General features: G+C 37.2%; 1 protein-coding gene across 1 annotated transcript in view; it reads left to right on the plus strand.

Moving 5' to 3' along the window:
• Positions 1-26,824, plus strand: part of LOC107041372 — a 189,280-nt gene that overhangs the window by 65,648 nt on the left and 96,808 nt on the right. The window lies entirely within an intron of this gene.

Raw genomic sequence — 26,824 nt, forward strand, 5'->3', positions numbered from 1 at the left:
CCCCCGAGGATATCGAAAGCAAACGTTGACATAAGGTATAAAACTCCCATATCGGAGCTGAATACTTGGGCTCAAATAGACTTTGGATTTCACTTTGCAGTTTCGAAATCCAAACATTACACTTCAGCGAGTGTGCTGTTGAGTTTATGTGTATGGGGTTATGGATATTCTATACTATAAAACCACAAAACTGAAGGTGGGGCTCGTTTATTCCCGTCTCATTGCAAAACGTACATGAACTGCAAAGCGAGCTTTATTGAATACAGTAAGCTTAATAGCATCCAGTTGAGCACGCAGGAAATCATTGGGTAAAGGACCATTGGCGAACGGGGTACACGGCAAATCGTGCGGATTAGCGCTAACAGGGGGTTACATGTTTCATAATACGGGGAGAATTTCAATCCGTCATTAGGGATCTTTTTCAGTGTGTACGAATGATCGGGGTGAGTTAACGATCCGAAGGTCCAGCGATTAAGGATTGAAGTTATGATGATAAATTGGAACGAATGCTGGAGCGAATCACGAGAATTGACTGCAAACATGTATGAAACAGCGAGTCTCTGAGCTAACTATTAAGGTCACTCAGGGTAATTTACGACTAATATAATTTTTGGAATATTTTATATGTTCAAAATGGGTTGTTAATGTGTTGAAATTCGTTTTTTTTTTAATGAAGAATATGAGATTTATGAGTGAATTGATGTCTTTAGGTGGGTTGACAATTTTGGATGCTCGCGTGCTTCATGCTGGTAGAAATTTTTTGAAATTTCGTGGAAGATATTATAGTAAATCTCATGAGAGTGACAATGAGAATTTCGGGAAAATAGTTGTGAAATTTCAAGTTTTAAGTAGAATTCACGGGAATTCATGTGTTTTCAGTGGGAGTGAGATGGAAATTTGAGAGCTTGATTGAAGTTTCAGTAGAACATGAATATTTAGGAACAAAATGACATGAATTTTCAATTTTTAACTGAATTTTCCTGATTTTTCTGAATTTTCTCAGAATAATTGAACTAAAAAATCAAGTATTTTATTGATTTCCAGATCATTTGAACAGAAAATCAATGGAGTATTTGATTTTTCAATGACAAGATTTCCTAAACTTTCAGTGGAACTCGAACATGATAAAAATTTCCGGAATTTGGCACGGAAAATTCAGACGAAAATTTTCAACAGTGCATGAGATATAATTTCAGTCATTTTTAGTTTAGTATTATTTTGTTATTTTGAAGCTTATGAGGGGCTTGTGAAAATAATTTCATATGCGCTTGAAGTTATCTTTGATTGAAAGGACTATTTAATTTCACTTGAGAACTTCCAAACGAAATTATTAATTGAGGATGGAACAGAGTAAAAAATTGCACAAAATTTTCAATTAATTGACAATTCAAGACTACTTTTACATAATAAGTGAACTGAAATTAACGGTTTTCATTGATTTTTTTCATCAGATTATGAATTTTCAATTCCAAATCAGTAGCGAAGCGGTAACCCGGGTAAAGTGGATTTTGACTTTTGGCCAGTTTTTGATGAATTTCTCAGAATCTACGAGAGACTGCGAAATTTTTCTCATTACCTTTTTTATAGAGCCAGTGGAGAGTTATAAAAAAGGTCCTGACAAAAAATTTTCCATCTCTTTTAGATTCCGAGATATTCCTCAAAAACTGGCCAATAGTCAAAATCGACTTGACCCTGTTTACCGCGTCGCTACTGAAATTTCCTTGAAATTTGAATGGAACTGTCACTCGGCAAAAATGTTCCCGAGGCGTGCAGAAAATTTCAGCCGAAAAATGTCATTAGTATACGCGGAATTATCAATGAGTTAGACTTTCGGGAAAAAAATTCCCTTTGATCAGAGTTGGATGGAGTGCGCCATCGCCAGTGTTTGTGCGACTCTCCCGAGATCCTCCACACGCCATAATTCAGGGATGAACCAGGGGAATACCATGGTTAAAGTAAAATAAGCCCCCGCACGAATGCATAATGCTCTCTCAAATCCTTCCGCGAGATATATTCGCGAGTTACTGACTCTATTCGCTGCATTTACGTGTGACACCGGCTTTCAGCGGGACTTGATGTGAATAATAAGTTGAAAAAAATTAGTATCTTCGAAACGTCTTAATTTGAGACATTTGACACGAAAAGTGATGTCACTCGCTGATGTAATCAATTGTGATCTCAGTGGAATCAATGTAATCACTGTAATCACATGATTACCATATGTGTAATCAAGTTTTGGTAATGAAGTGGTAATCATTTGTAATCACTGTAATCATTTTTAATCAGTGTAATCTTTCGTAGTTGCTCCTAGTGAGACTGTGAATTTTGTTTTTGGCTTTTCGAGCGCGTCATTTCTACCAACGGTAAATCTCAGAGATCCCTGGATCAATTTTTCTTGGAATCCCAGATGTTTATGGTTCAGAACCTTGCATAGCCAATGCGTTTTGCACAGAGCATTTGTCCGTAGAAAATTGATTCAACAGAGTTAAAATTTCTTCTTATTCTGGAGAAACAGCGACTGAATTATCTCTGAATTATCTGCTGGTAAGTTTCATTCTCCATCAATGGTAGATATTCAGTAAATTTATTTTGCTGATAGCACTTATAAATGCCCAAATTTTCAGATGGAGTCATGTAGACTGCATTCCTTTGTTCTAATCCCCGCCCCTCCTTCCTCATTTCTTTGCAGGTTCTAATAATCAATTATTCCATCAATTCATATTTAATGAGAGGCCTTTTTTGTAATTTCAATGATTGCAGATGTTTGGTAATCACAGAATGTAATCGACGAAATCATTTGTAATAATGTAATCCCATTCTGTGCTCTTGGTCATCACGGTTATCACATAGGCAATGGTAATCAGTGTAATCAGTCCCGTAATCCTGGGTAATCGATTACATTTTTCAATCGCGGTGTCACCCAATTCGCCTGTGAACAGCCCCTCGGCCTTACCGTCTCAATTTGAGTCACTGAAAATGGTTTTAATTCGGACAAAAGGGATTGATTTCAGACCCCAGTTTTCTTGTGTAGTCTCAGAAAAATTCTAGAGAAATTCTTCTCGCGTATGTTCTGCTCCGATTGTCGGTTGCCCCCAAGTCCGAGGAGAAAAGAGGGGAAGACTGATGTAATCCCCGGGCTGATCCATCTCCCTCACTCTCACACATGAACAAAGTACAGTCATGTATACTCATTGTTACTGTCAGACTTAACTGGAATGACCGGATATACGAGCAGTTTTACGTATAACAAGCTGAAACTTTCATTAATTTTCCTCTGCTGTTTTTTTTTCGAGCGGGGGACCACGAAAGCTGGATCAGAGTTGAACGAGACGGAAGTTTCAACCGTTAGATTTTAAGAGAGTGGAGAATGAGCATTCTGTTGCTTATGAGGGCAACTTCCGGGCCTGAATATTTGTGTTGCGGTGAAATTTGAAATTTGGTGATTTCACTACTGAAAATGACTAGTCAACTGGTCATGAAATTTTACAGACATTTGAAACTTTGATGAAAAATCAATGGAAACTAAATTTCAATTCAATTATTTCATGAAAATTAATTGGAATTGGGCAAATTTAGTTGAATATATTCCGAAATGCTCAATTAATTGAAAATTGAGTGAATTTTAGTACTAGATATTCATGTGTTGATTGAAAATTGAAGAATGTTTAGGCATTCTCATGTTTCTGCTGCTCAAAAATTTGTAATTTCAGTGAATTTTCGATGAAATCCGAGATTTCATGACTTGTTTCTCCTCAAATTGAACCCAATATTGCTCTCTTGAAAATTACTAGTCAACTGCCGGGGAAATTTCCATTCTTTCCAGGAGGGCATATAGTTCCCCTGAAATTTCAAGGAATTCTGGAATTGAAGAATCGAAATTTTTATGAAAATTAATGAAAACTGTAAATTTCGATTCAACTATTCTCCAAAAATTAAGAAAACTCAGGCAAGTTCAGGTAAATGTATTCTTAAATTTTCAATCAACTGAAAATTCGATGTTATTTGGTACTAAATATTCATGTTTTGACTAAAAATTGAAGAAAGATCAGAAATTCTGGTCTTTCTGCTGCTCACAAACTTGTAATTTAATTGAATTTTCAGTAAAATCCGAAATTTCATGACTTTTTTCCCGTCAATTCGAACTTGATATCACTCTACTCTATTTCCCCTAAAATTTCAAGGAATGCAGAATGCATTTGGACATTCGAAATTTTAACGCAAAATCAATGGCAACTGTAAATTTCAATTCAATTATCATTTGCTACTAAATATTTTTTTATCAAAAACTGAAGAAAGTTCAGCAATCCCCATCTTCCAGCAGCTCAAAAAATTCTAATTTAATTGAATTTTCGATAAAATCCGCACTTTCACGACGAGATCAATTCAGTAGCGAAGTGATAAAACGGTTCAAGTTGACTTATCTCCCAGTTGAGTTTTTGAGGAATATTTCTGAATCTAAGGGAGATAGCCAAATTTTCATAATTACATTTATTGTAGCTCTCAATCGGCTCTACAAAAAATATTATAACAAAAATTTTGCCATCTTCCTTAGATTCCGAGATATTCATTGAAAACTAGTCAATAGTCAAAATTGACTTGTACCGTTTGACCACTTCGCGACACTGATATAACGGTTTAGTCGAATCAAACGAGACTTTTTAACTATTACCACGACTCGTTAATTATTAACGAATCGCGGTAACAGTTAAGAAGCCTCGTTTGGTGCAACTGAATCGTTCCACCTTTGCTATCAGTGTACTGAATTATTTAAAAAAATTGACGTTTTCACGCTCTCAATTAACCCCACAATTGGAATAGAATCATACTCAAAAGAATACGGGTTTGACCCCATGACCCTCGTGACCCTAATCCCCCAAAGGCTCGCCAAACCACCCCTTCACCATTCTACCCCGCATTGAATTTCACTCCATCCTCCACCTCTTAATGTCCACCGATGTTGAGTAAATAAACCCCCTTGCAAATGCAATAATGAAAAATGAATGGTAATCGTTGACTGGTCGTGGACTGGGGCAGTGTACCCGTGGGGGGCAAAAGTTCATGTCTGAAAATAGAGCACCCACTGAAAAATTCAACGGATCGAACCGGTCTGCGGGCTGTCATGCCGGATCGTACTTCGCTTTATTCCGTTTATACCTGTATCAACCGCTTGTCCACTCCACCCCTCACACGGATCGTATACTCAGCTCTATCCTCCATACATTTCTCCACAACCCCCTCCGGCCCCCGCCGCCCCCTTCACCCGTCTATCCTCCTATTTAGAGGCTAAAGCGACACGAGATATACGAGCGGAGAGATATCCACCCGTAACTATCCATTGACGGGAGACTGTTAGAGGGCTATGGCCTAACTCATCTGTTGAAATTTTCACCCAGTAATTCGTTGGAATGAAAAAATGCCCGCGTCACACCGCTCGTCGCACTATTTCACTCGATGAAATACGTCTGACAATTTCCAAACGAAACATTTGTTTTCAGGTTTTTTTGCATGACTGGATGTTTCGTTATTTCAGTCTAGGGAAAGGGGGAATTAAGTTGGGAATTATTTTTAGGTGGAGCACGGGAGATGATGGGAATTGTTCTTGAAGTGAAGAATAATATTTTGAATTGAGACTATACGTGAATTGTTTTATTGTTGAATTGGACAGATGATCATGAGGAGAATTGTGAGACTGAGTACACGCCGAAGGGCACAGGGGAGGATGCTGTTACATTGGAAGAAGGAAGTAATGAAAATGGGAATTTTAGTAAATTTCCAGTGGATTTCGTAAATTTTAAGCATTTTAACAGCGAAGTGGTAAAACGGTTTAAGACGACTCATCTCCCGGTTGAGTTTTTGAGGAATATTTCCGAATCTAAGGGAGATAGCGAAATTTTTGTAATTACAGTTATTATAGCTTTCAATTGGCTCCATAAAAAAGGTTGTAACAAAAATTTTGCCATCTCCCTTAGATTCCGAGATATTCATTGAAAACTGGTCAATAGTCAAAATTGACTTGTACCGTTTTACCACTTCGCTACTGATTTTGTGAAGAATAATATTTTGAATTGAGACTATACATGAATTTTTTTATTGTTGCATATGAAAGATAATCATGAGGAGAATTGTGAGGCATTAAGTGCACATCGAAGGGTACTAAAGAAAATTAAGTTACACTATCAGACAAAAATCATTAAAATTGGAAGTTCACTGAATTTTCAATGGAATTCCAAGTTTTTCGACATTTACGGGGATTTTCAATCAACACATGAAATTTGACTTAAACTTTCCTGCTTCTATTAGTTTTTATGGAACGATGTCCAACAATTTCCAAACGAAACATTTGTTTTCAGAGACTGAGTGAAGGGGTAATACTGAACTTAGGAATTATTTTTAAGTTGAGAACGAGAGAGATGATAGGAATTATTATAGAATAGAAGAATCAGATTTTGAATTGAGGCTGTCCATGAAATTTTTCTTTATTGTTAGATATGAAAAATGATCATGAGGAGAATTGTGAGACTTTAAATACACTTCAAAGGATACAAAAGGAAATTAAGTTGTATTGTCCGAAAAAAAACATGACATGTTTCTAATTTCACAAAGAAATGCAGTGAAATTCTAAATTTCTGAACATTTGCTTGAGCTTTTGTTCAAAACTTCTATACAAATTCATTTTCAATCAAGTGTGAGTTCAAAAATACATGCAAATTTAATGGAATAATTGAGCTGAAATTTATAGTTCCCATTGATTGTTTCATGAAACTGTCTCTAAACGAAATTTCCAAAAAGTCTATCAAAAGCCACATTATTATTTATTGTTATTTATTTTCAAACTAGGGGGCTTCGCCCCCTGCTCGCTCCGCTCGCCAACCCGGGGGGGCTTTGCCACCCCCGCTCGCTTCGCTCGCTCCCCCTCCGTCCGTGTGACCGCAGCGGTGTGACCGTACCCATAAACATCTTCCATATGAGCACCCCCTAACAGAAATCCTCCATAAATATCGATATCCCCTTTATGACCACCCCCTCATATAGACATCCCTTATAAATACACGCACCTCCTCGTATAGGCACCCAACGTCCCCTGAATTTGAGCGTCCCCTGAATTTAAGCGTCCCCTGAACTTGAGTGTCCCCTGAATTTTTCGCCTTATTTTTTTATTTATATATAGAGAGATATAGAGAGATAAACGATAACGTCTTTTTAAATAATTTTACAGAATACTTTCCACACAAAACAAAAAATTATTTTAAAAATATATTTCGAATAAACATCACGTGAAATGTCCTCATCACCTCACATAAAAGTTGATAAATAATGACACCATCACGCGAATGTTTTCCCAAAAATGCGCACGTGACGTATTCATAAAATAATTCAACCGCCAGAATTTTCAAACTTCCACACAGCCTTTTTTCCGTCAGCAGTCACGTTGAGCTCTTTCCGTAAGCGTCGAGTTGGAAAATTTTTTAAGAAGCTTTTCCGAGACTTAGAACTCGCCTGGGAGCCAGCGGGTAGGCGGAGTGATAGTCGCGGGGCGGGGGAGAGGGTAGCGGTGTCAGTGATGACGTAATACCACAACGGATATGCACTCAACCTGTCAATGGGAGTATCTTAAATTTATCTGAACAGTCTCGATAACGCGGCTGCCATTTTCCCGACAATTTCCACGAATTATTTTTCCCATCACTGTACTCCATCCGCTTTTAAATTGCACTGGGAGCCGGCACAATTTCGCATGACATGCTCTCGTCTCGGTGGCTTATTCTTACAGCTGTCGGTTGCACTTGGATTTACACGGTAGGTGAGAGAAAACATGTCGCCACGAGTGAAAAACAGAATTTCTCTTGTGACGATGGTGTAGGAGGGATACCAATCGTCGTTGGGGCGTACCGCGTGGAGTAAATTTCCGGCCGCAGGGAAAACCCTCGACTCGACTCGACTCGAATCCTTATTCTCCGTTTTCAGCGGGGGCTCTCTCCGTGTCTGCGTCACTTTCTGTTTGTAGTGCACTTTTGATTTGACTCGGGGGAATATGCGCGCACTGAGAAAAAAATTGCTTCTGCCGAGGAATCACTTTTTCGGGAGGAGAATACCTTTCATCGTTTTTCAATTTTCTATAAATTGAGATTTTGTTAGGTCAACATTGAGAAAAAATATCCTTTTGCCAAGTTAAGGATGTTTAGCCATTTTTAGTAAATCTTATTTTTTCATGTTCAAGGAATATTCTGTAACTTTTTTGGCTGATAGCAGAACATGTCGAACTAACTTTTTTTATTTAAAAAAAATAAATAAATCGCAATAGGCTCGCCAGCAATAAATAAACAAATTTTTCTTTATGCACAGGCTCTTATGGAATATATGTTGGAGTTTATGATTCACCTACTAGAAGACTCTAAAAATAGAAATAAAAACAGAAGGTAATTTGCAAAACTATACTGACTCGAATGACCAGAGGAAAATTTGGGGTACCCGGCAAAAAGAAGAAATATTTGAAAGATACTATCCCATATAAGCGCATGTTAGCGCAGGCATTTGGTGCATTTTGTCCACTCCATTTCTAAATAATAAACGTGCGTTTGTGGATTGGTGGATATTTTTCCATTTCATTTTCAACAAAAAATTAAGATTCCACGACTCCCCCCCCTCCCATTCCCCACTAAATCGAACACAGAGTTGTTCATTAAAAATGACTATTGAACTGTCGATGAAATTTCAATTTCTCTGTAGCATTGTATTCCCACATTGGGTGTAGATTTCTCCATCACAGGAGAATAGTGCATAAATGCATGATATTCTGCATCAACGCCAGTCACTCCCGTGGGATGTCATATTTTCTAATGCGTCAACACGGTAACATTCGAATTTGCCACTGAATTTTTCACGCGACGTCGAAGTATTACATTTTTCAGTCGACGAATAATAAAAATTCATAATAAAGATGTAGATTTTATCACCAATTTAGGATGAGCATATTTTTTTTATTATAATTAACTTTAATCACATGAAATCAGTAGCGAAGCGGTAAACCGATTTAGACTATCGGTCAGTTTTTAATGACTATCTCTGAATCTAAGAGAGATAGCAATTTTTTTGTAACAACCTTGTTTGGTGAGGAGCTAGGTTTAGGGTGGTGTGTGATTAGAGGTGAGGCCGGAAAATGAATTCTAACACTGTTTCATAAAATCACAGTTTAATTTTGGGATCGAACCACGTCGTAAAATACTATATACACTTTATACACTTGTCTAAATTGATAATTCACTGTTGAGTCACTATTAAATGTCTGTGATAAATGTCTATCAATAATTGCTGTAACGACTAAATCTAACTCAAGTGGTGAGGAACTATACACGTTGAGAGACGCGTCGACACGCGCCTTCCGTTGATCCTACTCTAATGTTTCGATAATTCACTGCTGATGTACTTAATTCATTGAGAAACTATAATACTTGTTAATTCACTAAATCTACGTTGATTTGACTCTAATGTTGATATTCTATATCATTTCTACTAAGTGGATGAACTGAACTAATAACTGAGTTGATAATCTATTACATGGCTGTTGAACTGCCGAGCGATTGCTCTAACGGACCTTTTCGTACTACTACCTTTCCGGGTGATTCGCTGACTCTTGACTGTTGACCCGAAGGGTCCCGATTGATTTCGAAGATTACCGACTTAATTCCCCGCTGAACTGATAGAATGATGACTATGTTTCAAACAAACCTTTTTTGTAGTACGAATTAAGCGCTACAAAAAAGGTTATAATGACCCTTTCGCTATTTCTTTTAGATTCGGAGATATTCCTCGAAAAGTCAGCGAAGAGCCAAATCGACTTGAACCGGTTTGCTATTTCGCTACTGAAATAATTTCTCTCTATATAATAATTTTGTAAATTAAGATAACGCAAAAATTTTCAGGGTTCACAAGGGTCATAAGAGTCAAAATGAGGCGTTGGTTGGAGCCTTTCTTGTGAATACGATTGCCGTAAATTATTGATTATGAACTGTTGGGAGCGTAATATGTTTTGCTTATTTTTCTTATGCGAACCGAGTCTGTTGAGAATGACTACGAGTGATATCAGTTATCCAACACCTGTCGAAAACAAGATGGAATTTCAATGCGGTAGTGCGAGCCTATATATTTTTTATTTTCTTTGAGACGAGGTATTTCCGATCTTTTTTTGAACTGAAGGAGATGGGGGGGGGGAGCGAAGCGAGCAAACGGGTGAAGCCTCCCAGCGCTGACGAGCGAACCAAGCAAGAGGCGATGCGAGTGAGCGGGCGAAGCTCCCCGGCGATGGCGAGTGAGCGGGCGAAGCCCCCTAGCGTTGACGAGCGAAGCGAGCAACGGGCGAAGGTTCCTACTAAAAAAATGTAGTTTCGCATAAAAAATACTGTTTATTCCTGCACGCGGAATAGTGTCTTAAATTCAGACACAAAAACATGGGGGGGATATTTTTTTGCACTCAATGTCTCAATTCAAACCATCATTGTCTTCCGAATAAATTAAGCGCGATATTACGACATTCGAGGGAATATTTTCTGAAGCAACGACAGACCGAAGAAGATTCCGGCGACAAGACAACGCAAACTCATAATCATAAGCATATAACACAAAGTAATCTGCATGTATGTAATAACGATATAAGTATCTTCGCAAGTTTCATATACGCGACAGAAGTTCTCCGGCTGCAGTATTGGGGTGGCCCAACTCCCTGGGAATGGGTTCTGCTGCTGCCAGCTAGCAAGATCATACCCGCCCAGATATTAAGATTATTAAGCATCTCATGAAAAGCGTTAAGATATTTTGGAGTGCCATTTACAACGGGTCGAGTGAAACAGTCCTCCAAGGGTGCACGCCCACTGAATTTCAAACTCTCGTAACGTAAAAAACAGGTCACAAGTTGTTTTTTTCTCGATTATTTTCTCTCATTCTTAGCAGTCTTCATAAATTTCACAACGTGCAGGACAAAAGAACAGGGTATTTCCAGGTCATTGAAATACCAACCGAGTGTTGTATGTGATACTGTGACACTGGAAAAAATGTAATTTACAGTCTATTCGGTGGGTAAACAGAAATTTAATCCATTCATAAATATTTTTATCCCAGTTTTTCGCGGGTTATGCGGCAAACATTTGGCTCGGGCGCAGAGGGACCTAGGCGCCATGCCTAAACTCATATTCAACGTCAACATTCGTCATGGGGATTGTTGGGTGGAATGAAAATCGATTGAGATTTTTAGTGTTTGGGAGGAGGGAAATTGAAATGAATTAGGGATGTTTCGCGCGGGCGGTGGAACAAATTGCTGGTGTTTGTCATTCGATTAGTTGGTCAGATGCTGTTTGCTTTTTGTTGATCTTATCTTTGACGTATGCGGGTGTTTTTTTCTGCGATAGCTGCGATTTTTTAATTTCGTTGTTAATTGCGTTCAGCATGCAGTAGTTAAGGAATTTCGTCATTTAAAATTCACAAGTTGACGGGAAAGTCGATAGAAACCGTAAATTGAGAATCAATAAAAATCAGGGAAATTCAGGGGAATGTATTCTTCAATTTTCAATTAATTGAAATCCAATGAGAGAATCGTTTTGCTACTGTTTAAAATTATTGAATTCTATTGAATTTTCGGTGAAATGAAAAATTTCATGAATTTCTCTCAAAATTCAATTCAATGTTGCCTCCCGAAAATGAATAGTCAAATGTAAACGATATTAAAAATTTTTCCATAACAATTCCAAGGATTTTCATCATTAAAAATTCACAGATCCATCCAAAAATGAATGGAAACCGCAAATTTCAATTTAATTATTCCATGAAAGTTAATAAAAATCAGGAAAATTCAGGGGAATATATTCTTGAAATTGTGATTAATTGATACCCAATGAGGGAATCCTCGTTTTTCTGCTGTTCAAAATTATTAAATTTCATTGAATTTTCAGTGAAATGAGAAATTTCATGATTTTCTCTTTAAACTGAATTAAATGTCACCTCCCAAAAATTACAACTCAACTGTCTACAAAATTAAAAAAATTTCCCCAGCAATTCCAAGGATTTTCGTTTCTAAAAATTTAGAATTCGATCAAAAGATTAATGAAAACGGAAAATTTTAATTTAACTATTCCATGAAAATGAATAAAAATAAAAAAATCAGGGAAATTTATTCTTAAATCCGCAATTAATTGAAAATTTAATATAAATTTTTAATAACTATTCATATCTTGATGGAGAATTCAAGTAAGTTCGAGAATTCTCCTCTCCTTGTTGATCAAAACTTCAGAATTTCCTTGAATTCCCACCCAAATATAGAAATTTCATCATTCCTCCCTCAATCAAATTCAATATCACTCTCTATAAAACTGTCAGTGAAATTTCAACTTCTTTCAAGCAATAAATTGACCCTAACCCATGACTTTGACCCAAAATTTATTTCGCAAAATATTCCAGAAGCAACTCCAATAAACTAAAAACGTTGAACCCAAACTTCTCCATGCCCTCCACAACTAACTTCCCCATCCACAATAACCTATCTCGACACCGCCACTCATGCGTCATTCGTACTTTGCCTCCCTGACTCCCAGCTGTCAGTCTCCCCCAGTCCTTAACCCAGTCAAGCCCCTGAGGTCTCGTTATAACTCGCTCCCGCATCCACATCGACATCCAAATTGACTGAAACAACACGCAAGACCAATAACAATTTTCGATAAAATAAATCACCCACACCCCCTGCGATTGCCGCCTCTGCGAAAAAACCGTAAACTCGCCATTTGGAAAGACTGTGAAATGCAATTACGGCACGGGATATTTCCCCAAGGCTGAATCGTCATTATTTACAATTTTATCCATTGGATTTCTAACGATAAGTGATCCGATGGTGGGGTTTGACTTGGGCTCGTACAACGGCAGTATGGGGATCGATTTCGTTGAAGTAATCTCGTGTGCCTCGGGGAGATGAGCACCTTCTGGCACTGGAGACGGAGAGAACACACACCGGATGGGGCTGCATTATAAAGTAGAAAATGCCTCATGGGATTTCCGGCTGGTGGTAAAAGGGTTTTTGGGGTTAGGGATAAGAAGACCAGTATCCGGGGGATAGCCAGGAGACTTCGATAAGACTCGGGGAAACGTTAGTTATAGGTTATAGCTGAATTGAGGGGGATGAACAAAGAAAATGAAATGGGATGAGGGGCGGGGGCAAATGTAGTGAACACAGGGATGGCGAGAGGAAATAAGAAGAATGGGACAAAGAGAGGAGTTGGTGGACCGCGGGGATGGGAATTCCTTCGATTATTGGTCGGCAATCGGGGCTTTCTTTGAAGTTCCAGTCGGCGACGCTGTTCAACCTCTTGAGAATCATTCCTGGGATTATTGGCTCTTGGGTGCTGGGAGGACAAGCAGCTGTGGATTTGGGGGAATTCATTTTGGGAAAGTGCGGAGGGTTTTGGGAGCAGTGGACAAACTAGTGTCTGATGGGAGACACTTTTGCACTAGTTTTTATGATTTTGTGTCACGAAATTTTAGTCGTTTTTGGCGTCTGTAACATTAAGACTTTTGAGGATTTTTTTGTTTTGAACTTATGATGTGTTTTCATTGAAAATTCAGGAAGTGGAGGAATCATTATTGAGTGTTATTACTGCTTAACAAGTGGGAAATTGCTCTTGTGTTGAATATGGTATAGTTATTTTTGCTAATAAATAAGCAATATGCTTCCGAAGGGTTATTTTGCACATCATTTCCTTCGACCATGTATGATTCATTGTTTGTTTCATTTTATTAAATTGAATAAGATTTTTTTTCAAATAATTTTGTCAGATTTTCAACTGGAGTTGAATGTTATCATCATCATTATTGTTAATATCCCTTTCTTCTATATAACCGATTGTCCTTTTTGCGGTTCTATCCCTCCCCTCAGTCCTTCGATAAAATGTTAATAGAAAAATTTTGTACGGGGTAATTGACGCGATAGCTGAATAATTTTTAATGTCAACCCTTCCCTGGGGTTGTAAGGCCCAGGTATACTCCTTGGTACGTCAATCTGGTCTCCGGTACGGCTGCTGACGACGAGTGACCCGAAAGCAACAGAATTAAAAGTCTAAGGAACGGGATTGCAATAATTAGCCACAATTCACTTAAACTCACGATATAATTGATAATAAAAATGTTGATAAAATATTTCACAAAGGAGTTCACAAAAACAGAGTCTATTGATAAAGAAAAATGTTGATAAATTAATTCACAAGATAATTCACGAAACTAGAGTCTATAACAATGACTATTGCACTTTTAAAATAACCTTATATTAGATCGGATATTTGATTTTAAATACGAGATCAGAACTGAGTGTTGTGTCTCGATGTTTTCTCTTTGGAATCTTCGTTGGTACTAACTTAAAATATTTCCTATGTTCTCCTCTTCATGTACAATGTAGAGTGAGGGTAAAGAGGGTTGTTCCCTTGTAGAGAGAGGGTAGAGAAATTTTCTTATTGGTGGAAAACTATTTGAAGGCGTGAAAATATTTAGGGACTCAGCAACGCTGGCGAAAGGTACGTTGAGCGCGTGGGTGAGGCCTGAAGAGACAAAAAAAAATCCGGAGAGACAAAAAAAAGGTCCGGACGGACGCTCGGAGTTAAATTTACGATTTTCGTCTGGCGACCAAAGTTGTCTGGACAGTAACAATTAGAGAGAAAATAATTTTTTTTTGTGCCTATGAGTTGACAAGGGTTTTCCAGAAACAAAATTTCGGGATTTTATGACTTGTACGTGTGTAAACTCAACTCGAAGAGATTAAACTGCATCTTTCGGTTACTTGGGGAAACCGAAATTGTTTCGTGGGAAAAATTGGAAAGTTTTTTGGAAACGAAAGTATTTCAATGGTCGTCTTAACTATTAATTTACATGTACGACCGAACAAATTTTATTTACACATACTTGAGTGAATTCGAAAAATCACATTAGAAGAAACCATCAGAAAGCTCACTATCAGGGAAATTCATGAAAAATTGGAAATTTTCAAGAGTCATCATAAAAATCAAATCAACCAATATAGCTATCGTAATCATCTTTTAACTTCGACTTAATGGCATTAAAACAAACATTTTAAGCTATGATTGAATTCATTTGAAGCCTGATATTCAAAGATATCCCCGGAATTTTGATTTTCAAAAAATCCAAATTTTTGCAAATTTTCAAATAAATCAAAATAACGATTATTGCTATCGCCTTCATCTTCGAACTCGGTGAAAAGGACATCCGAACAAATTTTTAAGCCATCATTCAATCCATCATTCAATTCAGAACATTTTTTTAGTTACCGCAGGACAACCGATTTTCGAAAAAATTCGAGAATTCAAAAAACTAATCCATGAATTAAATTTTAATTAATGGTGATTGATAGGGCTCAACAATATCTACATTCAACAAAAAAAGATTCAATCCCATGCAATCATTAGCGAGTAATTGATGAAAAACTTTGCACACACGAGGTCTAAAAATTGCGTTTTCGTTACAAAAAATCCAAAACTTAAATTTGAACGATTACCAAGCTTTCATTCGGAAGCAAAAATAGGAAATTTCATCGCATTCTCAGTGACATTAGACAATTATTTTTTCACTCTAGATCGAAATCTGAATACTCTGAATCCCAATTTTTTTTTTATTTATCCCATTTCACCGTATACCTCTCAGTTTTTACGGTTTCTTATTCCTTCATCCCGTTTTTATTCCGCATATTTGTTTTTCCCAAATGCTCTTTCCAGTTTTTCCAAACAATGTTTCTCACCGCAGTGCGCTAGCCCCGTAGGACCTCTGAATCCCAATTATTAATATTCAGTATTGACCTTCTCACAACATATCACAATTTTTAATGCAAATGGAATTTTTCCAAATAAAATCAGTAACAAAGCGGTAAACCGGGTTAAGTCGATTTTGACTTTTGGCCATTTTTTGACAAATATCTCGGAATCTAAGAGAGATAGCAAAATTTTGCTCATCACCTTTTTTATAACCCTCAGTTGGCTCTACAAAAAAGGTCATGACAAAAAATTTTCTATCTCTTTTAGATTCCCAGATATTCGTCAAAAACTGGCCAATAGTCAAAATCGACTTAACCCGGTTTACCGCTTCGCTACTGAAATACAAAACCAAAAAATTATATAATAAAAAAATTACATCGTTTTCCCTATAGTAAAAAGTCGAAAGGAAATCGACCTCGATACATCTCAAAAATCTCGAATCACTGTCACCGTAAGATTGAAAGCGCAGCGCCGCTATGTGAGCAGATGAGGAGGCGCGTGCATAGCACGCGCGGCCGATCGCGTATAAAAGAAAGGAGAGAACATCACTCCCCTCCCGAAATNACGTGAAAATATTTAGGGACTCAGCAACGCTGGCGAAAGGTACGTTGAGCGCGTGGGTGAGGCCTGAAGAGACAAAAAAAAATCCGGAGAGACAAAAAAAAGGTCCGGACGGACGCTCGGAGTTAAATTTACGATTTTCGTCTGGCGACCAAAGTTGTCTGGACAGTAACAATTAGAGAGAAAATAATTTTTTTTTGTGCCTATGAGTTGACAAGGGTTTTCCAGAAACAAAATTTCGGGATTTTATGACTTGTACGTGTGTAAACTCAACTCGAAGAGATTAAACTGCATCTTTCGGTTACTTGGGGAAACCGAAATTGTTTCGTGGGAAAAATTGGAAAGTTTTTTGGAAACGAAAGTATTTCAATGGTCGTCTTAACTATTAATTTACATGTACGACCGAACAAATTTTATTTACACATACTTGAGTGAATTCGAAAAATCACATTAGAAGAAACCATCAGAAAGCTCACTATCAGGGAAATTCATGAAAAATTGGAAATTTTCAAGAGTCATCATAAAAATCAAATCAACCAATATAGCTATCGTAATCATCTTTTAACTTCGACTTAATGGCATTAAAACAAACATTTTAAGCTATGATTGAATTCATTTGAAGCCTGATATTCAAAGATATCCCCGGAATTTTGATTTTCAAAAAATCCAAATTTTTGCAAATTTTCAAATAAATCAAAATAACGATTATTGCTATCGCCTTCATCTTCGAACTCGGTGAAAAGGACATCCGAACAAATTTTTAAGCCATCATTCAATCCATCATTCAATTCAGAACATTTTTTTAGTTACCGCAGGACAACCGATTTTCGAAAAAATTCGAGAATTCAAAAAACTAATCCATGAATTAAATTTTAATTAATGGTGATTGATAGGGCTCAACAATATCTACATTCAACAAAAAAAGATTCAATCCCATGCAATCATTAGCGAGTAATTGATGAAAAACTTTGCACACACGAGGTCTAAAAATTGCGTTTTCGTTACAAAAAATCCAAAACTTAAATTTGAACGATTACCAAGCTTTCATTCGGAAGCAAAAATAGGAAATTTCATCGCATTCTCAGTGACATTAGACAATTATTTTTTCACTCTAGATCGAAATCTGAATACTCTGAATCCCAATTTTTTTTTTATTTATCCCATTTCACCGTATACCTCTCAGTTTTTACGGTTTCTTATTCCTTCATCCCGTTTTTATTCCGCATATTTGTTTTTCCCAAATGCTCTTTCCAGTTTTTCCAAACAATGTTTCTCACCGCAGTGCGCTAGCCCCGTAGGACCTCTGAATCCCAATTATTAATATTCAGTATTGACCTTCTCACAACATATCACAATTTTTAATGCAAATGGAATTTTTCCAAATAAAATCAGTAACAAAGCGGTAAACCGGGTTAAGTCGATTTTGACTTTTGGCCATTTTTTGACAAATATCTCGGAATCTAAGAGAGATAGCAAAATTTTGCTCATCACCTTTTTTATAACCCTCAGTTGGCTCTACAAAAAAGGTCATGACAAAAAATTTTCTATCTCTTTTAGATTCCCAGATATTCGTCAAAAACTGGCCAATAGTCAAAATCGACTTAACCCGGTTTACCGCTTCGCTACTGAAATACAAAACCAAAAAATTATATAATAAAAAAATTACATCGTTTTCCCTATAGTAAAAAGTCGAAAGGAAATCGACCTCGATACATCTCAAAAATCTCGAATCACTGTCACCGTAAGATTGAAAGCGCAGCGCCGCTATGTGAGCAGATGAGGAGGCGCGTGCATAGCACGCGCGGCCGATCGCGTATAAAAGAAAGGAGAGAACATCACTCCCCTCCCGAAATTCCGAACTTACGGCTCGCGCTATATCCCCATGAAATATCTCCCTTCTAATGCACTCAGGAGTAAAAACACAGGCAGTCTCGGAGCGTCTACTCGGGTACATGTACACGCCGAGATATCTTCCCTCGAAACACAGCTTTTGTCATATATATTCGAAGGGAGTGGTCGTGTGAGTGGTTACGCTAGATGCTTGTGAATCACAAACCAGGTGAATCAAGCGTTTCAACCAAACTATAGAAACATTGCATTCTCGGAAACATGGTACCACCTTCCTCGTTATTGTGATACTACCGACAATCTGCTTACGAGATTGGAACAGATTCGTCATTATTCCTGGAATCCTGTTTCACACTCAGACGAATTCACTCCAGCAATTCCTGGTATATAATATCGTTGACAAATATTATTGCGAGGGTCTTAATGACGCACGTCTATTCTTTCTGAATGTCGTAAAAACTGGGATTTGAGGGTGAATTGGTCTGAGATCTGCTGTGCATCACTGGGCTCCTTATTTTTATGGCATTCGAAGAGGATGAAAACAAATTTCAATGATTGACCGATTGAATTTACCGTTGCGAAAGGAATTGAGAACGGCGAGCGACATTGAATTCAGCTTAGGGGGGAAATCATGAATTTCACTGAATTTTCAAAAAAATTCTAAATTTTTTAGTGGCAGGAAAACTAGAATTGATTATTGAACGAATATTCAGAACAAAACTCAGCTGAATTTTCAGTTAATTGAGATTTCACGAATATATTCACCTGAATTTTCTTGATTGCCATAAATTTTCATACAATAATTGAACAGAAATTCATAGTTTCCATTCATCTTTTCACCAAATTGCGAATTTTCAATTATGAAATTCAACTAAAAATTTTTCCCACTTTACACTATTAAGAAATTATTGAAATTTCATGGACAGTTCACTAGGAATTCTCAGGAAAGTGACACTAAATTCGATTGCTTGGAATTCTAAATTTTTTAACAGCCGGAAAACTAGAATTCTCCAATGTATTTGAATTTGCAATGAAAATATGAATATTCTGAACAAAATTTCCCTGAATTTTCAATTCATTGAGATTTCCCGACTATATTCACCGAAATTTTCCTGATTTCCATAAATTTTCATAGAATAATTAAACAGAAATTCACATTTTTCATTCATCTTTTCATCAAATTGTGAATGTTCAATGATGAAATTGAACTAAAATTTCTTACACAATTCACTAGGAATTCTCAGGAGAGTCACACTAAATTCGATTGCTTAGGAAAAAATAATGAAATCTTATATTTCTCTGAGAATTCGTTGAAATTCTAAATTTTTTAACAGCAGGAAAACTAGAATTCTCCAATGTATTTGATCTTTCAATAAAAATATGAATATTCAGACCAAAATTGCTCTGCATTTCCAGTTGATTAAAAATTAAAAAATATATTCACCTGAATTTTCTTGATTTCCACAAATGTTCATAGAAAAATTGAACTGAAATTCACAGTTTCTATTTATTTTCTCATCAAATTTAAAATTCCAATGGCGGAATTTCCTTCAAATTCCACCAAAACCGTCACTTGATAAAAATCTATCAGGTTTATTTTTATTTTTTATTTCATATAGGCTTCTGCTCCCTTTTTTCATCAAAAAATTCCTTTTCTATTGTTTTCTTTGAAAAAATTGCGTTTGCATGAATCATAACTGCGATATTCCACATGTTATTCATAACATATGCCTCGAAATCAAACAAATTTTTCCTTTCGATCGAGTGTTGAAAATGAATTTTTTTACTCTCAACAAATAGACCAAATGTTCCGAAAGTCATTGAAATAAGGAAAAATTTTCGTTCGCCAGTTTGGAGCCCGATAGGACATTGACCCAGTTGGAGAGCTTTGAAAACATAAATCGCGAACAGAGGCTGGCGGGTGGAGTTTGTGCCAAAAATTCAACGAGCCGATTTTACAGTCTGAAAGGACCAAAAAAGGCACTGCAATTGTGTACGATAAACGGATACACATCGATTTTACAACTTGTGTATCTGTCCTGTAAACTGTAATCTAGCGATCCATTAGTTTTTATCACAGCTAGTGAGGAATGTTGATCATTTCCCGGTAATTTTCACCCCCGAAACTCCACACGTTCCATCGACATATCGATCAGCATCCTGATAATGGATATTTTAATTGACACTTGCATTTAAAACTTGTGCGTCAGAATAGGGCGATCAGTCATGTAGTTGGGGGGGAATAGTCGGAGAATTGCAACACCAGTCAAAGTTACTAGTATTCCATGTATCCTGTGAACATGTACTCCACTGGGAAGAGTAAGATGGATGCTGTAGCATTCTATCCTCCCGTGAAATCGCACCGATAGTATATAGTCCACTGGATCTGCAATTATAGCCCGTTATGCGATCACGTCTTGGCTGTGTTATATGGACGTGATCCCCCGTGAGATATCCCTTTGCCACTTTACCTCGTACTATCGCGTTATATCTGGTAGCTATCGTAATTACAGAAGTGTATTGACGACGATGTAGCTTGAGCGATGGTAATTTAGCAATTTCACGCTTTGTCAAATCGATGTATTCATGGTGACAGATCACTCTGCAGAATGGGTATTGAGAATTGGGTTGCGTTCGTGGAAAAATGAGTTTTGCTGACTGGGGGGGCTGGGCCCCCTGTCCCCGTTCGATGGCCAACTACCCGGGGGCTTCACTCCCCTCCCCTCTGATTTCACTGAAATTCCAATCCGATTCCAAATTTTTGAGCAGCAAGTAGACGCGCTTTCTTCAAATTACCTGAATTTTCAATCAAAACATGAATGCTTAGTCTCCAATTATGCTGAATTCAACATTTTCACGATTTGGCGAATCGATGCATTCATGGCGATGGATCACTCTGCAGAACAGGTATTGAGAATTGGGTTGCGTTCGTGGAAAAATGAGTTTTGTTGACTGGGGGGGCTGGGCCCCCTGCACCTTCGATGGCCAATAACACGCGGGCTTCCTCCCCTCCCCCCTATGATTCCACTGAAAATCCAATCGGATTCCAAATTTTTGAGCAGCAAGTAGACGCGCTTTCTTCAAATTACCTGGATTTTCAATCAAAACATGAATGTTTAGTCCCCAATTATGCTGAATTCAACATTTTCAGGGTTTGGCAAATTGATGTATTTATGGCGATGGATCACTCTGCAGAATGGGTATTGAGAATTGGGTTGCGTTCGTGGAAAAAAGAGTTTTGCTGACTGGGGGGGCTGGGCCCCCTGTCCCCTTCGATGGCCAACTACCCGGGGGCTTCACCTCCCTCCCCTATGATTTCACTGAAAATCCAATCGGATTCCAAATTTTTGAGCAGTAAGTAGACGCGCTTTCTTCAAATTACCAGAATTTTCAATCAAAACATGAATGCTTAGTCCCCAATTATGCTGAATTCAACATTTTCACGGTTTGGAAAATCGATGCATTCATGGCGATGGATCACTCTGCAGAACGGATATTGAGAATTGGGTTGCGTTCGTGGAAAAATGAGTTTTCTTGACTGGGGGGGCTGGGCCCCCTGCTCCCTTTGCTCGCCAACTACGGGGGGGCTTTGCCCCCCCCCCTATGGTAATTTGAAATTGTGATTCCGATGGAATATCTAAATTTCCTTATATCTAAATTTTATTATAAATTATCATGAATTGAATTGGTGGGCTGCGCCCCCTCCTCCCTTCATTCATCAACTCCGGGGGGCTTCGCCCCCTACGATAATTTGAAGTTCCAATTTCAATGCAATCTCTAAATTTTATTATGAAGGATCACATGGATGGATTGTTAAAACAAAATTGAAGTTTTAGGAGAAGTTCCGTAGTTATTTACAGGAGAATGACATTCAATTGTATTTAGGAGGAAAAATCATGAAGTTTCAAAATTCAATGAAAAACCCAATGGTATTTCAAGTTTTTGAGCAGCAAAAAGACGAAATTTAGCTGAATTTGCAATAAAAACATGAATGTTCAGTACCCAATTATGCTGAATTCAATTTGATTCCGTTACAGTATTTCCCTTAAAGTGTCCTTTCCGAATCCGCCTCGTTATTTAATTCGTCATCTGTTTGTTAGAATATAGATTGTAAATGTCAAAAATTGAAATTTCAGCAGTCATTTTTATGCTGAATCGTTAATCAATTTGAATTTCAAGAATATATTCACCTGATTTTTTCTTATCTTTATTATCAAATCATGAATGTTCACGAAATCCCTCAATATTTCAGTAAAACTGTTCCTCAGTATCCAACCATCAAATTCATAAACTAAATAATACGAAATAGAATCCCATATTTCTCCATCAAATTAAAACCCCACAATTTTTCAATTTTCACCATAGAAAACCGATTTTCCATGAATAATTTCTAAAACAAATCATAACCCCCAAAAGCATCCCCCTTTCCGAACCAAAAAATCTTCTCTACAATCAGACATTCAAATCCAAGAAATTAAATCCGAATGATTAATCAATTCTCAATAAAATGCGAGCGAACACTCCCCCTGAAACCGAACAATTAGAAGCCGTCATTCATCCCAACATTATCCAACCAAATATCCCCTCAATATTTAAAACATCTCCCCTCCCCCACATCCACAAAACAGAATTCCAATAATACTCCTCACCCCTTCTTTCCCCCTTCCCCTCCCCCTCCCTCGTCCAGTCCATCGAAACGCTCTTCGCGTTGCCGGAAATCACCCGCCTGTGATAATGAGCGAATAAAAATGATATTAAATAATCACGAACTCGTGCTTTAACCCCAATAATTTCCAACTACAATATACAACCCGCATTGAGCGCCGAAATTTGTCAATCGGCTCACGCAGACAAAATTTTTGATTCCCGTCTCAATCACCCCAGCCACATCGCTCCCTTCAATTTATATACCATCGTCTATGCAGTTATAGACCAACACTAGGTGTTTTCCCGGCAGTATACACCATCGATGAATTTATGTATGCGCATTCACATTCGATAGGCGTGTCGATTGACGAGGTGTTTTTGGTTTTATGCCGGTTTCCCGGTCACTGTGCTGCTTGGCATTCCAACCGTATCTCCATACATTTGCACTTTAATTGGCTTCGTACTATATCTGTCCACCCCCTTTCACCTCCCCTATTTTCCCTCTCACACCTTTCGCCTACCGGGTGCGTCCCATCAACGTACCTCACAGTCACTCTAACCCACCCCCTCGCCCACCCCCTTTGCAACATAAATATGTATGCAATGGGTGTATATACAGCGGTGCACACATCTCGTCGGTGGTACAACATAACCATTTTCCTGGTTACTCGCTTCTCCAACAAACCGGAAATAAAAATTTTTATGCGGTCTAAATTGGTTTTTCTACAATTCCTTTTGGGGGAATCAAATTTGCTGGGAGAAGTAATTTTTCGGGGGAGGGGGGGGGGTTAGTTTCATTTTGCTTTGATTTTGTTGATAATTATTTTTTGAGCTTCAAATATTCGATACATTTTATTATTTAATGAAGCGTAACGTTGGAGAATTTAGGTGAACATGTGGTTGAATTTTAAATTAATTTGAAAGAAACTCTATTAATTTTAAGAATAAGGAAAAAGAGAGGGTTTCATGTCGCGAGTTTTTAGAGGAGTTGAGGGAACAATTTTGTTGGAAGACATCGATTTGCACTTTTATTTTTTTTTATAATCTGTTGTTTTCGAATATTATGTCATTGCAGCTGAGCAAAGAAGAATTAATAATTCATGTATTTTTAAGAAACATATTCATTGTAAGCTTCATAGAAATCTAATTAAATTATTTCAGTTGAATAAAAATACTGAAATGAAAATTTTTGACTTAAAAATAGTAAATTTCAGTGCAATTGTTCAATAGAAATTGATGGGAATAAAAAAAATCATGCAAATACAGATCAGTCAGACATCCTAATCCAAGAAAATAAATCCAAACGATTAATCAGTTTTCAATGAAATCCAAAAACTGACTTCACCACACAAAACCTTTTTCCATTAAATTTTTTCAACGACAAGAAATTGAACAATTTCCTCCCCATACAATTACTCTTCACTTTAAACCTTCCCATCATTTTTTTTCTCCGACTCCGAATTCAATCGCTCGGACAAGGTACCGTTTAATCAATACTCCTTGAAATGGAAAGACAATTCATTTGATCATCAAATAAACTAAATAGAACGAGATAGAATCCCATATTTCTCCATTAAACCCACAATTCCCTAATTCACAATAGAAAACGGATTTTCCCTTAACTAATTCCCATAATCCTCAAAAATATCCTCCTTTGCATAAAAAAATCATCTATAAAAGCAGAAATCCAAATCCAAGAAAATAAAATCAAACGATTAATCAATTTTCAATGAAATCCAAAAACTGGCTTCACCAAACAAAACCTTTTTCCATTAAATTTTTTCAACGACAAGAAATTGAACAATTTTCTCCCCATACAATTACTCTTCACTTTAAACCTTCCCATCATTTTTTTTCTCCGACTCAAGGTATCTTTATCCCCGAATTCAATCACTCGGATAAGGTAGCGTTTAATCAAGTCCCCTTGAAATGGAACAAATCAATTCATTTGATTCATTCCCCGGAATTCGCCCAACCCCCAGTCCCCATGAATGAGGACCAAATGATTTTAGAAAACCGCAGGGAGAATGGAAAAAGATCACAGCTCCTCTCACGGAGCTCAGATTTTAACGGAATGGTGTGGGGAGAACTGGGAAGAAAAGTCTCCGAGTGAAAAAAAAGGGAGAGAGAGAGGCAAAACGATCGCGGGCTTTTGTTTGCCCCCTGAAAGTTTCAGGAATGAGCCATCTGCAACCCCCGTATACTCCTTTTTCCCCCGATTTTCGTGCCTTCATTGAGGTTTTTCCTCCGAGAGTGATATCGGCATCTCTCCACACAGTTAAAACAAACCCGCACCCACGTAACCGAGCCCCCGGAATCGATGGATTACGAATCCAATTGGAGGTATAGCGGCCCGGGATTATCTCAACGGCTGGCGTTCCGTCTTTAAAAAAAGGGGACGCAAGTGTATAGGGATAAGGGAGGAGAAAACCTCTATCGATTTATTTTTTCGTCTTCGTTCACGGTACAATGGGCTTATTCAATCTAATAAATTGATGATTAACCCAAGCGATCCTTCAATTTCCGGAGCGATGAAATGAAAACGGAAAATAACTCGCGGTTTCGATGACAATAAAATCCTCGCCAATGGCGTTTTTAAAGATAACATTGTCCGCGGTGGTAAAACTTTTTGACTTAAATTTTTATCGGGTATAATTTCGATAAAAATTGATGATGGGGTGGAAAAATTGATGAAGGCTGTCAATTTCAGGTTGATTAGTTCGTGAAAATTGATGGAAATCACGAAAATTCAGGAAAATATATTCACTTTTAGAAATGTTTGGTGAAAATTTACGGTATATTTGTTCGAAATTTTTATCACATGATAACTTCGTTGAAGTTAACTAATTTTATGGAAAAATCACTAGAAGCTGAAAATTTATGTTTAATTATTCTATGAAAACTTATAGAAATTACGAAAATTAAGGTAAAGGAATTCTTAAATTTCAATTTAATTGAAAATTCAGCGTCATGCAGTATTGAATATTCTTTTTTTTTCCTAGAAAATTTCCCCCACAAGATATTATATTTCCACTGAAATTTCAAGGAACTTCGTCATTAAAAAGTCACAATTTTCTGGAAAAATCCACGAAAACTAAATTTCAGTCCAATTATTCCATGAAAATTGTTAGAAATCACGAAAATTGAGGTAAACGAATTCTTCAATTTCAAATTAATTCAAAATTTAGTGTCATTTAGAATTGAATATTCATCTTCTTATTGAAAATTGCAGTGCAGTATAAAAAATCTTGGGTTGAAATTTCTAAAAAATTTCCATCAAAAGATATTAAACTTCCACTGAAATCCAAAGGAATTTCGTCATTGAAAATTCACAATTTTATGGAAAAATCAATGAAAACTAAATTTCAGTCCAATTATTCCCCGAAAATTGCCAGAATCCAAGAAAATTCTGGTAATATATACTAGAACGTCAAAACAATTGAAAATTCAGCGTCATATTACACTGAATATTCATTTCTTCATTCAGATATCACCCATTCACATTTACGAAACATCCTGACTCATCGTTCACACACCGTCCCCCGCTCCTGCCATGCCCCGACAAAAAAACTAAAATTGTTATTCATCATTCGATTTCATTGTCACTTTTCACGGACAAACTGACAATAAAATCCCACCCAATAGCCTTGCAGAGATAACATTATCTGTTTATAAATATTCTTGAAAAGAAAAACATGTAGTACCGAAAAAAATCAGTCAATCGAATAACGCCGAGCACAATAAAACAACCCGAGTGCTGCGGTTGCACTTTTTATTCCCCGTTATCGCAATGCATTCGTCTTTTTTTCTCGTCTCCCCCCTTTTTTTCCTCTCCTTTTTGTTAAACCATTCCGAAAGAGTGCGCGAACACGTAATGGATGCGAGTGCGAGATATACCGTGCGAGGTTAGGGTGGGTTGAGGGTATGAAAGCACGTGTGTATTTTTCTAGTTCATTGTAAAAACTCGGGGGGGGGGAAAA

The sequence above is a fragment of the Diachasma alloeum genome, unplaced genomic scaffold (genome assembly GCF_001412515.2).
Source record: "Diachasma alloeum isolate Michigan unplaced genomic scaffold, Dall2.0 Dall_scaffold_00364, whole genome shotgun sequence".
Classification (NCBI taxonomy): Eukaryota; Metazoa; Arthropoda; class Insecta; order Hymenoptera; family Braconidae; genus Diachasma; species Diachasma alloeum.